Genomic DNA, 16,162 nt, shown 5'->3' with positions numbered 1-16,162 from the left:
ACCCGCGTCCGGGCGAGGGAAATCTGGGTCCTTTGTTTTTATCTTTCATGGAGGTCTTCGAGCTGCTCTTTGTCTGGTCCCTCACCTAGGACCAGTTTGTCTTGGGAGACCCTACCAGGGGGCATAAAGCCCCCGGACAACATAGCTCCTAGGATCATTGGGACACGCAAACTCCTCTACCACGTTCAGGTGGCAGCTCAGAGAGGAGCCTGTTGAAGGCCTCTGACATAAATCATTTTTATTGCTTAATTTGGATTTTTTGTTTTGTTTTGTTTTGTTTTGTTGAATCACTGTAATGCGCTAAGTGTCAACACGCTATTTTAGCACATACAACATGTGGCTATATGTCATGTATTTGCTATTAATATCTATGCAAAAAAGTCACTCGTGTTACCACAATGATTCATTTTTAATTTCGAAATCTTGTGAAAAAAAAAACCCATTTAGAGTAGTTCAATATGTTTATTATCCGAGTTCAAAAAAGTCAAATGTAAGTTTATTTTTTTAGAGAGTTACAACAAGCAAATGGCCCAGATAGACTCCAACAATATTCGCTTTATCAAAAAATACCAAAACAAACTTCTATCTTGACAACAAATTGAAATCAACAAATCATATCTGTGTTGTAATAAGTGGGATTCCCCTCCTCTGACATGAGCTAGCTTGATGTTTCCACTTCCTCTTCTTCACCACCTTTTACCTTTGACATTCAGGCCAACCCACACACATTGTTTCCTCCTGGCAAAAGACGACACTGATGCACACCATCCCCGACCACAAGGGGACTTCCCTGCCTGCTACTGCTGAAAAAAATAAATAAATAAAAAAAAAATAAAAAAAAAGGGCCAACCATATTCAGGTTGTCAATGCACATGCTACAGTCTTCATCCACTTCAGGGGACTCCCAGAGTTGCAGCGTGATGGGGAACAAAAAGCTCAGAAAATGTGTGCAAAACATCAGAAATGTTTATTAGTTTGTGTGTGTGTGTGTTTTCAGCCACAGGACTCAGGTGTCATCCATTTGGTTCTAATCCAGGAAGTTTGTCAGCGGGAGAGGAAGTCAGCACGCCGCTCCCATCACTTCTTACCACCTGCTTCTTTAAAGCAGGCATAATCATCAGCCATCCTTCTGGATTAGTGGCTTGCTCACTTTCCATGCAACCATCATGTTTACTATACTCACATAAAAGGTACTCATATTCCACATCTTTTACTACGTTATTTTCTTCTACTAAATACAGTCATCCTTCACAATGCCACGCTTTGAATATTGCATCAATATTGCAACAAAGCAGATTGTTTATTCATTTTTAAGGCATATTCTGCAACATTTTCGCCCCAATTGAGCATTTTCAAGCATTAAAAATGGTAAACTACATTTAAAATATCAATACTGCAGTAGTATTGGCCACTAGAAAAGATCAAACCAATCAGATCACGCTGTTCCGTAAGCTGGCCGCTGATTGGCTCAGCCTCAGACCGCATTATAATATTAGATCAAAAGAGTGTAAAGGTGACTAAAGGAGGAGTTATCCTTCATTAATTGTTGTTAATTGGTTCCGTACATGACCGCCATAAATACATTTCTGCAAAGTAGGAATCAATCATTATGAATTGACTATTTTTTATAGCAGGAGCATGACAACCTGTTTACTACCTTTTATATACATGTTTTAACATTATGAGAATAGCTTTGCACTTTTTTTTAATCGAATATAGTAATGCTGCCTGAGGATGAGCCAATCAGTGGTCATGATACTGAACGACGTGCTCTGATTGGTTTCGTCTGTTCTCGGGGCCAAATATCAGAATCAGCATCAGCTTCATTGGCCAAGCATGTTTAACATCCAAGGAATGTGACTTGGTAGTATTGATATTTTTAGCTCATTTAGCCATATTTATGCTATAAAAATGCTTAATTTCTGCCAAAAATGTATAGAATATGTTTAAAAAAATAAATAAAATCTACGATGTGGTGAAACTGCAATATTGGGTGATTGTATTCCTGTTCAGATTAAGAGGATCCTTCAAATTTAAATGGCTCAACAGTGGTCAAATTTAGACATTTTCTGGAAAGTTATTATTACAAGAATCATTTGTCGCATTGGAGACATTAGCAAACTTTATAAGAACTTCATCTGAACCAAATAGGTAATGACCCTTTTGTTGCCCAAAAGTTGTTTCTTTGGCCTCTTGCCAGATCACAGTGGAACTTGTTTATATCGACAACTCATATGTTATGTTCTGGTGTTTGTCTGGACCCCGAAATGCAGAGACTGCAGACAAGTGCAGGAACAACCCCTCAACACAGGTAACACAAAAAACAATTATGAGCAGCTTGGCAGTACACAAGGAATACATAGGCATCTGAAACGCAAAGCAAATGATCGAGCCCTAACTGTTGGGCGGGCCGGGGGGCGGGGCTAAAGGGGGAGGAGTATATTTATAGCTAGAATCCACAGAAATTCAAGTATTTCTTATATACTGTATATATATATATATATATATATATATATATATATATATATATATATATATATATATATATATATCCATCCATTTTATTTTATTTTATTTTTTATTTTTTTTATTTTTATTTTTTTAATTTTTTATTTATTTTTTTATTTTTTGTGTGTGTTGTGTATGTATGTGTTTGTGTATATGTGGGCTTATGTATATGTGTGTGGGTGTATTAATGTGTATATATGTGTGGATGTGTATGTTTATATGTATATGCATATATGTATGTGTGTATGTATGTGTATATGAATGTGTAGGTGTGTGCATGGGTGTGGATGTCCGGTGGCTCAATTGGCCTGGCTGTGGATGAGTTGGGGTAGGTGGGTTGGTGGCCTCGGTGGTAGCCGGGGGTGTGCGTTGTTGTGGTTTACGGGGTCGGTCGCTTTTTTGTTTTGGTTTCGGCGGCCGCGGGTGTTTACGCTGCGGACGGGCGGTGGTGGTGATGGTTGCTGCGGTGATACCAGCGGTTGGCATCGCTGTGTTGGGTTGGAGTGGTTGGGGGACTGTGGCTGGTGTCTGTGCGCTTGTGGGGTTGTGGGGATGGCTGGCGTTGGCTTGCCGGCTGGTTTGGGGGCTGGCAGGCGGACGGGATGCATTGGCTTCTTCCCCCGTTGGGGGGCTCCTTCCCCTGGCCGGGACTCGTATGGGCACGTTGCTGTGTGGATGGCCGGGATGCGGTGTTTGCATTGGGCGTGGGGGCTGTGCGGTTTCTCTGCGTTTGGTTGCCGGTATGGGCTCTGCAGGGTTGGGTTGGGGCGGGCGGGGGCTGGCTTTGTTTGGCGGGGGGAGGGGCTCGCGTGGCGTCACGTTAAAGTGGTCTGGTGTGGGTCACGGGCTGTGGCGGGGGGTGGCGGCCTCCTGGCCGTAGTTCCTGGTTGTCGGCCGCGTGGACTGGGGGGATGTCCGGGCCCTCTACTCCTCCTACTTATAGCGCACACAGTCACACATATATAGGACTTTGGGGATTGTCCTGCGGGGAGGCATGGCGGGGGGTTGAGGATGCCTCCAATGGGGCTCCAGTCCTCCTTTCTTGTCCCCTGCTCGTCCATCCCTCAATCTTAGCTGCATATTAGACACTTAGGATTTGGGGGGCTTGGTTTGGTTGGGACCCACCATGACCTTGATGTCCCCCAATTTTAATCGCATTATTAGTTCCCACAAGCATACATATCTCACTCACGCTACGGTACACACATCAATAGGGACTGGAGGTCGGCTGTAACGGCTGACCTCCTAATTTTAACTACACAGTAGACACTCTGGGGGCCTTGTACACATGCATGGGGGGTTTGGGGTTCGGCGCACCCCTCATTGCCTCGTCGGCCGGCGGGGACTGCGGTCTGGTGGCCTGCCAGGCTTTTATTCATTTATTATTGTTATATATATATTTTTTATTTTTAATGTATTTATTATTTTTATTTTTATTATTACTCATTTTTATTTTATTTTATTTTTTAAATTTTATTTTTTATTTTATTTTTTTATTTTTATTTTATTTCATTTTTTTTTAATCTTATTATTTATTTGTGTGTGGCGTCGCGCGGGTCTCACTTCCTGTTGGATGGGGTCCGTGCCCGTGTGGCCCGACCTTGCGCTGTGGGGTCTCTGTTGGTGACTTGGTGTGGTGGCGGCGCAGCCCCCGTGTCTGGTCTGGATGCTGTGTCCCGGTTGTTTGGGCGGTGGTGTGTTTGTGCGGGTTTGGGTTGGGGTGGGGGGCCTTTTGGTTGGGGGGGTTGTTGGTGTCTCTTGTTTGCGTGTTGGCGTTCGGGCTGACCGGCGGGCTGGCGCCGGCTGGTCTCCGTGGCCCTGGTGGCGTGTGGTTGCTGGTCGCAGTTTTTCTTTGATCGCTTTAATTTGATTGGCTGGTGCTGGCTGTCTGGGGTTATTGCGGCTGCTGTTTCTGCTGCCGTTTGTTTGTGGTGTGGGCGCCCGTGGCTGCTGGGTCTGGTGCAGGGGTGTGGCTGATGTTGTGACTGGTGGCAGCGCGCGCGCGTGATGGCTGTCGGGGCTGACGAACTGTGTATATGTATGTATATGTGTGTGTATGTATGTATGTTTATATATGTGTATGTGTACATATGTGTATGTATATGTATATATGTGTATGTGTGGGTATGTATACGTGTATGTGTGTATGTGTATGTGTATGTGTGTATGTATGTATGTATGTATATTTCTGGGGGTACGCTCTGGGCCTGCCTGTCAGACGGGGGTCGACGCCTCAGGCTACTGCATCCGAACTGCGTGTCTGGAGCTCCTGGGTCCCGCTGTCCATCCCTTCCGGGTGCCCGTCTTGGTTGGGGCCTGTTGGGCCTAGTCCCTGCGTCTATTGTGGTAGCTTGGTGCTGCAAGGTATTCCGAGGTGCTGCGAGTTGGCCAGTTGCTGGGGTAGTGACCTTGTTTGTCAGCATGTCTGTGATCTTCTTTTAATTCTTTTTTTTTTTAATTAATTAATTAATTAATTTATTTATTTATTTATTTTTAAAATATATTTTATTAATATTATTTTTTAATTTTGCCCCTCCCTCAGGGGGGGGCCCTCGGCGGGGCGGTTGCTGGTTGTTCCATCTCCATCGTTGGGGTCCCTGCGGGTGGGGTGGGTGGTTCCCGTGGCCCTGTGCCTGGGTGGTCCTGCGGCGGCCGGTTTGGGTGGGGTGGCCGGGGGCTGGCCTCGCCGCGCTCTCCGGGGGTGGGGGGTGGGCTCGAGGGGGCCCGGTTGCCGGTGGGGCGGGGGCGGTCTTCCCGTCCGGTTGCGGGGAGTCTCTGGGTCCTTCGGGCGGGGCGTCTCGCCTTTCTGCCCGTGTGGGGTGTGGTCTCTCGCTGGCTTGGGGTCTGGCTGTCCCCTGCTTTTCTCGTGCCCTGTCCTCCGCCGGGTGCGTCTGTCTGCGGCCTGCTGCTGGCCCTTGTGGGCGGTACGGTGGGTCGGGCTCTGGGGTTCCTGTCGCTGGCCGGCTTGGCTGCGTGGGGGCGGTGGTCCCTGGTTCCCTGGGCACCACGCCTCCTGTTTGTGGGTTGGGCTCTCGGGGGTGATGGGGCCGTGCTCTGGCTCCCACGCACTCTGGGAGTCGAATGTATTGTACATGCAAATTCACATATGCTCACATACGTACATAGGTACCTACGCTCCCACATACATACACAAATACAGTACATATTTACCTACCTAATGTTCGTACATCCACACGCACATTCAATATACAAACATACACATACACATACTGTACATATACATTCACTGTACAAACACATATACACATTCTGTACATATACATTCATTGTACAAACACATATACACATTCTGTACATATACAAGTACATATGCATACTTACACTCATGCACATAATCACGTTTCATCAAACATATATTAACGTTGTTGCCCTAGGGTAAACTGGGTGTAACACATGGCACACTGACAAAGCTTAACCTATTGTGACTATAACAATCTACAAGGTTAATGTAGGTTGCTTCTCTTTCTCCCCCTCCATTTTTCTGCATTCTTTCGTATCTCAAGTTATCATTACGTATATGTATTGTTGCATTTAAACAACTGTATTGTTGATAATAAAGGTAAATTATTGGTATTGTTCATTATCAATAGCGCTATTTCTATTGGTATTTGTATTGATCCATTTGTAGTGTAATAATGCTCATTGTCATTTCTGTATTATTTTTTATTTTTCGCTAACTGCTTATTTGCTATTACTTTTACCATCATATTTGTACATGTCATATTTGCTGATGTTGCTCTATTGTTGTTGTTGTTGTTGTTTGCTGTTGTTGTTTTTGTCTCTCTGTCTAATCCCCCTCTTGTCCCCACAATTTCCCCCTCTGTCTTCTTTTTTTTTCTCTTTCTATCCCCTCCTGCTCCGGCCCGGCTGCACTAAATGATAATATAAATACATTTAATAAAGTCAAATACAAATAAGGCAACAAGAGAAGTATCCTACACTTCTCTTTTGTAAAGTAAATCTGAACAGCCGACATGGGCATCTACATCAACTATATGATTTGCCTGAGAAGCTGGACAGGACATATAAAAAAAAAAAAAAAAAAAAAAAAAAAAAAAAAAAAAGTAATGCTGCCTGAGGATGAGCCAATCAGTGGTCATGATACTGAACGACGTGCTCTGATTGGTTTCGTCTGTTCTCGGGGCCAAATATCAGAATCAGCATCAGCTTCATTGGCCAAGCATGTTTAACATCCAAGGAATGTGACTTGGTAGTATTGATATTTTTAGCTCATTTAGCCATATTTATGCTATAAAAATGCTTAATTTCTGCCAAAAATGTATAGAATATGTTTAAAAAAATAAATAAAATCTACGATGTGGTGAAACTGCAATATTGGGTGATTGTATTCCTGTTCAGATTAAGAGGATCCTTCAAATTTAAATGGCTCAACAGTGGTCAAATTTAGACATTTTCTGGAAAGTTATTATTACAAGAATCATTTGTCGCATTGGAGACATTAGCAAACTTTATAAGAACTTCATCTGAACCAAATAGGTAATGACCCTTTTGTTGCCCAAAAGTTGTTTCTTTGGCCTCTTGCCAGATCACAGTGGAACTTGTTTATATCGACAACTCATATGTTATGTTCTGGTGTTTGTCTGGACCCCGAAATGCAGAGACTGCAGACAAGTGCAGGAACAACCCCTCAACACAGGTAACACAAAAAACAATTATGAGCAGCTTGGCAGTACACAAGGAATACATAGGCATCTGAAACGCAAAGCAAATGATCGAGCCCTAACTGTTGGGCGGGCCGGGGGGCGGGGCTAAAGGGGGAGGAGTATATTTATAGCTAGAATCCACAGAAATTCAAGTATTTCTTATATACTGTATATATATATATATATATATATATATATATATATATATATATATATATATATATATATATATATATATATATATATATCCATCCATTTTCTACCGCTTATTCCCTTTGGGGTCGCGGGGGGCGCTGGAGCCTATCTCAGCTACAATCAGGCGGAAGGCGGGGTACACCCTGGACAAGTCGCCACCTCATCGCAGGGCCTATATATATATATATATATATATATATATATATATATATATATATATATATATATATATATATATACAGGTAAAAGCCAGTAAATTAGAATATTTTGAAAAACTTGATTTATTTCAGTAATTGCATTCAAAAGGTGTAACTTGTACATTATATTTATTCATTGCACACAGACTGATGCATTCAAATGTTTATTTCATTTAATTTTGATGATTTGAAGTGGCAACAAATGAAAATCCAAAATTCCGTGTGTCACAAAATTAGAATATTACTTAAGGCTAATACAAAAAAGGGATTTTTAGAAATGTTGGCCAACTGAAAAGTATGAAAATGAAAAATATGAGCATGTACAATACTCAATACTTGGTTGGAGCTCCTTTTGCCTCAATTACTGCGTTAATGCGGCGTGGCATGGAGTCGATGAGTTTCTGGCACTGCTCAGGTGTTATGAGAGCCCAGGTTGCTCTGATAGTGGCCTTCAACTCTTCTGCGTTTTTGGGTCTGGCATTCTGCATCTTCCTTTTCACAATACCCCACAGATTTTCTATGGGGCTAAGGTCAGGGGAGTTGGCAGGCCAATTTAGAACAGAAATACCATGGTCCGTAAACCAGGCACGGGTAGATTTTGCGCTGTGTGCAGGCGCCAAGTCCTGTTGGAACTTGAAATCTCCATCTCCATAGAGCAGGTCAGCAGCAGGAAGCATGAAGTGCTCTAAAACTTGCTGGTAGACGGCTGCGTTGACCCTGGATCTCAGGAAACAGAGTGGACCGACACCAGCAGATGACATGGCACCCCAAACCATCACCCAACCATGCAAATTTTGCATTTCCTTTGGAAATCGAGGTCCCAGAGTCTGGAGGAAGACAGGAGATGGAACAGGATCCACGTTGCCTGAAGTCTAGTGTAAAGTTTCCACCATCAGTGATGGTTTGGGGTGCCATGTCATCTGCTGGTGTCGGTCCACTCTGTTTCCTGAGATCCAGGGTCAACGCAGCCGTCTACCAGCAAGTTTTAGAGGACTTCATGCTTCCTGCTGCTGACCTGCTCTATGGAGATGGAGATTTCAAGTTCCAACAGGACTTGGCGCCTGCACACAGCGCAAAATCTACCCGTGCCTGGTTTACGGACCATGGTATTTCTGTTCTAAATTGGCCCGCCAACTCCCCTGACCTTAGCCCCATAGAAAATCTGTGGGGTATTGTGAAAAGGAAGATGCAGAATGCCAGACCCAAAAACGCAGAAGAGTTGAAGGCCACTATCAGAGCAACCTGGGCTCTCATAACACCTGAGCAGTGCCAGAAACTCATCGACTCCATGCCACGCCGCATTAACGCAGTAATTGAGGCAAAAGGAGCTCCAACCAAGTATTGAGTATTGTACATGCTCATATTTTTCATTTTCATACTTTTCAGTTGGCCAACATTTCTAAAAATCCCTTTTTTGTATTAGCCTTAAGTAATATTCTAATTTTGTGACACACGGAATTTTGGATTTTCATTTGTTGCCACTTCAAATCATCAAAATTAAATGAAATAAACATTTGAATGCATCAGTCTGTGTGCAATGAATAAATATAATGTACAAGTTACACCTTTTGAATGCAATTACTGAAATAAATCAAGTTTTTCAAAATATTCTAATTTACTGGCTTTTACCTGTATATATATATATATATATATATATATATATATATATATATATACCGGTATGTAAATAAAATAAATACTTGAATTTCAGTGTTCATTTATTTACACATATACACACACATAACACTCCTCTACTCATTGTTGTATTTGAAGTGCAATGCTTTGCAGCCAGTAGCACAGCCTTTGAAGGAGCATAGATATGGGCAGCATCTGTGAAATTTAATTTGCAGGAAAGGAGTGAGTTTAGGGTTGAATTGTCCATCCTCGTTCTATTCTTTGTCACTATCTTTCTAACCATGTTAAACCCCCTGTCTGATGCATTGCTGTGTGGCACGCACAAAAGTGCCTTCATCAAATGCACCAGAGTCTGGAATCTTCCATCTCTCCCTAGCAGGGCTGGCCCGTGGCATAGGCCGTATAGGCAAATGCTAAGGGCGCCGTCCATCAGGGGGCGCCACGCCAGTGCCACAAATGTTGGGAGAAAAAAAAAAAAAAAAGTTCGTACTATTATTTCTAAATACAAAAAATAATCCCACGTTAATTAAAATGCAAAGTAAAGCCTATATAATAGAAATATTATTTGTTACAACATTACCCCCCCCCGCACGGTGAGCCCCCTCCCTTCCCGTATCATGACTCTTTTTGGACGTCACCACATCAAAAAATCAACACAAGATGTCAAAACGGCCAAAACTGTCAGGCGCCCAGGGAAGAAAAAAGAGAAAAGAAGAGGAGGAGAAACGAGAAAAGACAGAGGTAGCAGGTAGGTAACGTTAGCCTACATGAAATTATTTGTCTGTTACAGAATGTGATAGTAACCTGGCTTTTTAGCAATAAGCTAATTTTACATGATTCGGCAATTGCTAATCAATAAATAGCTAGTTCTGTTTTAACGTCGGGTTAATATTGTGGAGGGGGCTAAATTGTTATGGAAAATAATAATGTAACGTTAGGTAATTACAGTACTCCCACCTTACATTCCTCAGGGACATTTGTATTAGATCTTTTAAGCAGGTGTTTTTGTTTACATTGTTATTGCCTTCTGGTTAGCTAATGTTTGCCCTGCAAGTAATAGTCACTTTTCCACCCCTTTATATATCAGGTATAGTTGTAAGCCTAGTTGTTAAAGTGCACATCATTAATGTTAATTAAGCAATATGTATGTAAAAAATATTGTATTTCATATATTCATTTTTTATTTTTTGCATTCATTTATTTATTCTTTTTTTTTTAAATCTTGTTAACTATTCTGATTGTTAATTTGCTTTCTTTAAGTAAAAAAAAGGTCAAAGACAAAGCTATTCGGTTTCTTGTGAGTATATACACTTCACTGCCGATGTGGGGGGGCGCCACCTAAAATCTTGCCTAGGGCGCCAGATTGGTTAGGGCCGGGCCTGCTCCCTAGCGTACCCCTTCCCCTTCGAGCTGTCCTGGATGAACTGAAATTCTTGTTTCCAATCATTTTGGAACTTGCAAGCGTACTTCTTCTTCTTACTCGTCGTCGCCATGATTGTCTCTTCTTCGTTCTTCTGCTTCGTCTCTGTTATGTTTTTGGACATTACTACTTGCTGTAGTTTTGAAGCAATGCATGATGGGAATCCGGATGTTGTGTGTCAGTGTATTAACGTGCCGGCTGGAATAAACACATGCTGAGCAATAGCTCCGTGCCTGCCTACTTTATGGGTTATAGATAAACCTATGGATAACGGAGACATATATAATAGTCTCCTTCTTGTTGTGTGTGCAGTTGCGCACTGAGCTCCAAAAGCCGTAGATGTTATAACGTGACTGGGCTGACACGCTATTTATAAGGAGGAAAAGCGGACGTGACGACAGGCTGTCCTCACTCAGGTCTGGCTGGAAATCGGGAGCAATTCGGGAGAATGGTTGTCCCGGGAGATTTTCGGGAGAGGCACTGAAATTTGTGAGTCTCCCGGAAAATTCGGGAGGGTTGGCAAGTATGGCTCATCTTTCCGTCTTGCTTAAGCTTACATCGATATACACAGTGGACCGCTTTTGTCGACATGAAATCAGGCAAATGAGTCCGTTTATGTGCAGTAACATTGTGAACTTCATCGTTATCACTAAGCAGTGTGAAACAACAACAGCAACATCTTACTCTTTACTGCATTTAAAGAGTGACTTTCTGTTCAGTGCAAAGTAAGCTTCAAAATAAAAGCATGGCAATTTTTACTAAATGATTTACTTTACAAGTGCTTTTTCTGTAGCTTTTTTTTTTTTTTTTTTTTGCAGGAGTGTGATGATAACCATAGAACCGGACATACTGTGACACAGGAAAGAGTCTGGCTAATATATAGGAGAATTGAAGGGGTCCATTTTTTTTCTACTCAGATTGGATTCGAAAAAATTATGAACCAAAATTAGAAATTAAAATGTGCTTGCACACACACACACACACACACACACCCACACCCACACACACACACACACACACACACACACACACACACACACACACACACACACACACACACACACACACACACACACACACACACACACACACACACACACACACACACACACACACACAGGGAGGTTTAATTAAGACTCTGGGGGTATCTGCTATCTGTCAGCTAGAATCGATTGTCCAGGAGACTGACACTTGACTGAATATTTGCGTGTGTGTGTGTGTGCATGTACGCGTGTGTGTGTGTGTGTGTGTGTGTGTGTGTGTGTGTGTGTGTGTGTGTGTGTGTTTGTATGTGAGTGCGTTTACATCTTTGAGCTTGGTTACCTGCTACTTATAGCTGAATCGCCTCTGCAGTAAAATTAGAGCATCTTCATTAACAAATTGGAACTTTTTGATCAGGACAAACAAGTCAGCAAGCAAATGTTTGGGAGTCGTGACTATGGAAAACATTGGAAATATTATCAATATATCATCATTTCTCATAGTTGAGGTCATGGGAATAGACCCCATGATGCATCATGGACATGACCTCTGAGGCTTGCTTGTTATAGGAAGACCTATCGGTAGGTTGTGAGTTCAAACCCCTGCCCAGTCATACCAAAGACTATAAAAATGGGACCCATTACCTCACTGCTTGGCACTAAGCATCAAGGATTGGAATTGGGTGTTAAATCATCAAAAATGATTCCCTGGCGCGGCCCAGTGCTGCTGCCCACTGCTCCCCTCACCTTCCAGGGGGTGATCAAGGGTGATGGGTGAAATGCAGAGAATAATTTCGCCACACCTAGTGTGTGTGTGACAATCATTGGAACTTTAACTTTAAGAATGTAAATGAACCCATTCCAGGGTCAAACTGTCCTATTTAATCATAAAACTATCATTGAAGTGTGAAAAGAAATGAATTGATATTTGCATATCCTAAATACAAGATGTATAGTCACTGTTCAAAGTAAGGCTGGTAACGTGTGCCATGAATCACAATATAGGTTTATATGTTTCATTTAGGAGATATTATTATAATTGTCACGATCGGCTTCGCCGTAGTAGTAACCCAACACAGAGCAAGAAATAACAACAAGCGCGCACAAATAAGAGTGAGGAAAAAATGCCTGAGGATACACACTTAAGGTGTGAATCACAGAAATAGCAAACAGAAGGTGTGGGGAAATGACATTTAGCACGGCAACGCAAGACTGGGACTGAGCCACAGAGAATGAGAAGCGTGAGTATAGCCAAAGCAAGGGAGATGTACACAACTGGAAGGGTAAACCATCAGGAAGTCTTCTGGTGCAGAGTGAAAGGACTGGAGAGTTTAAGTAGTCAGAAGGAGATTAGCACTAGGTGTGCGTACAGGAGGCTAAGTCGGGTGACCCAGAGACCATGGAATGCAACAAAAAGAAGATAGGCGGCAGCAGTGCTGCCAGATTGTGACAATAATATTCAGTATCTCCTGTATGAAAAGACACATTTTCTTGCGTTTGGATCATTCCAGACTTATGACGTACTAAAAATAGTTTCCATTCTTTATAGATTGCGTTTCTGCATTGCAGAAAAGGTCTTACATATTATATATGTTTGTTGTAGTTCAACAACATCGCACACATGCCAGTATTAAACACAAAAACTTAATTTAAATAGGGCGGTCTGCACCAGTTATCAATTGTACACACCCATTTATAGTCAGTGTTGGGACTAACACGTTTTTTATATTCAGTAACTCAGTTACCGTTACTACATGATGCGTTACTGCGTTATTTTACGTTATTTTTTATGTAGTATCAGCTAGAAACTGAGAAGATCTGAATGTGTTTTATTGGAGCGCTGCGGAATAGGTGCGCCGCGCGCTGTCTGTGTGTATGTCTGTGTGTGGGAGGGGGCGTGTCTGTGTTTACCAACAAGACATGGCGAAACCCGAAGCCGAGGTTCTTAACATGGAGATATTCTCACTACTTTTCTTTTGTCGACCACAAAGAAAATAACATTTTAGTTAAATGTAAGTTGTGTCTTGGATCAAAGATCCTATCCTAGCAATTCAAATCTGCTGAAACAGCTACAAAAGCAACATGCTTAGACGAAGCTAGTAAAGAGACACACTTCACCTCCTAAGCAACAGCGGCTGGATTTTAACGAGGCACTGCGCACACTCTGTCAATTCTCTTATATACTGTTGCTCTTTCATTCTAGACTACCTAGAGTGTTTGATTATCACATCACTGTAAATGTATAGACTATAAAGTTCACAAACATAAAGAGGGATGCTAGTGGGCCAGGCCAATCCTTCCTTATCTCTAAACTAAAACTGGGGAAATGTGTAGTGTTCTGGGCTTCAGACATGATTTTATTTCAGAATTCCTTGAGAGAGAAAAACGCCTGGTTAGGCTTTGTGTATGTAGTAGAGATGCGCGGTTTGCAGACACAACCGCGGAGTCCGCGGATAATCCGCGGGTCGGGCGGGTGAAATTAAAAAAAAAAAGATTTTAAATAGATTCAGGCGGGTGGCGGTTAAACCAATTCGGAAATATATATACAAAGCTAAATGTTGTTACCCACATACGAAAAACGAGCAGCACTCTTTGAAACAGGCAATTATTTATCAGGCACTGCACTGCAGCACACCACCACACAACACAACAGAAGAAGAAAAAAAAAAAGATGGCAACGCCGGCAGCAAACGTGGTACGCGACAAACTAAAAAAGGGAATACTAAAGACCAGGGAAAAAAAAGGCCAGAAAAGTTCAGCGTGGACTCGTTTTTATGAGGTTGTAAATCAGGATGATAGTAATGCTGGCTACGTGATTTGCAAGAGCTGCGACGCTGTTTATGTCTACGACAGTCACAAAACCGGGACATCTAACATGGTGCATCACATTTGTGCAAAACCCCGAACCTCCACAAACACCCTGAGCATGAGCAGTTTCGTCCGCCGTGATCCCAGAAGAGTGCCACAGGATGTTAAAACAAGGCTTACAGATGCATGTGTGGCCTGTGCACTAATGATATGCGCCCGTTTGATATAGTATATATATATATATATATATATATGTATATATATATTAGATGTGTATGTAACCAAACAGGAAATGGGTGTCAGACTATGTGTGGAATTTAACTGGAGGGTTTTACCGTAAGTGTTGGAGGTGCGTGTTGAGAGGAGCGGTGCTGTCAGACAAGGGCGAGGCAGGCAGGGTTTGTCCAGGGGCGGAAGCGTGGTCGGGAGGCAGGAGGAAGATCTCTGGTGGCGGGTGTTTAAGTAGTCGTCCCTCTCATCAGTGCCGGGTGTGTTGATTGAAGATGGAACGCAGCTGCCTGCAGCAGTTTGAGTGACGCGCGCGAGAGCGCGCTTGGAGGTGCGCTCAGCGCGGCTCCGAGATGATTGCGCACTGGTGTGCGTCTGGGCCGTGACAGTGTGGCACACATTGAATGTCTCTGCTGCATTGGATCAGTCTCCTTTCTTTAACAGGCAAAAGCTTTATAACCTCACTAATGCCTTGCATCGTCTATATTAGATATATAACAACGGGCGGGTGCGGGCGGGTTTGGTTTTGATAAAATGTTGGTTCGGGTGGATGGCGGATGGTTGACAACTTTTGTGATGCGGTTGCGGATGAAATAATTGCCTATCCGCGCATCTCTAGTATGTAGTGTGTGCCTTCCTTGGTTTACAGCTATGTTGTTATTATGCTGTTTGTTACTTATGTATGTTATGTTACAGCTACTTAAAATAGTTTTGTCAATTTGTTCTGGCCTGAAACAAATTGGCCCTTTGAAACATATCTTTGTCTTTGTGTGTTGTATGTAGACCACATTGCTTAGCAGAGTTCAGTGATGCAAATGCATGTCAAGTTGATCAACAGATTGTATTATTCTCCAGTGCAATAACAGTACTGAAATGAAGGCTAAAAGGGCATTAAAGGGGGCCTTTAAAAAAAAAAAAAAAAAATAATAATAATATATATATATATATATATATAGGGGGGGGGGGGGGCACAGGTCCGGTGGCCATGGATGAAGTGCTGGCTGTCCAGAGTCGGGACCCGGGGTGGACCGCTCGCCTGTGCATCGGCTGGGAACATCTATGCGCTGCTGACCCGTCTCCGCTCGGGATGGTGTCCTGCTGGCCCCACTATGGACTGGACTCTTACTATTATGTTGGATCCACTATGGACTGGACTCTCACAATATTATGTCAGACCCACTCGACATCCATTGCTTTCGGTCTCCCCTAGAGGGGGGGGGGTTACCCACATATGCGGTCCTCTCCAAGGTTTCTCATAGTCATTCACATCGACGTCCCACTGGGGTGAGTTTTTCCTTGCCCTTATGTGGGCTTTGTACCGAGGATGTCGTTGTGGCTTGTGCAGCCCTTTGAGACACTTGTGATTTAGGGCTATATAAATAAACATTGATTGATTGATTGATTGATATATATATATATATATATATATATATATATATATATATGTATGTATAAGTAACTAAATAGTTACTTTTCACAGTAACATATTACTGTTTGGTGTAAGTA

The sequence above is a fragment of the Nerophis lumbriciformis genome, linkage group LG04 (genome assembly GCF_033978685.3).
Source record: "Nerophis lumbriciformis linkage group LG04, RoL_Nlum_v2.1, whole genome shotgun sequence".
Lineage (NCBI taxonomy): Eukaryota > Metazoa > Chordata > Actinopteri > Syngnathiformes > Syngnathidae > Nerophis > Nerophis lumbriciformis.
The sequence above is the reverse complement of the archived record's forward strand: the minus strand, read 5'-3'. Positions refer to the sequence as shown.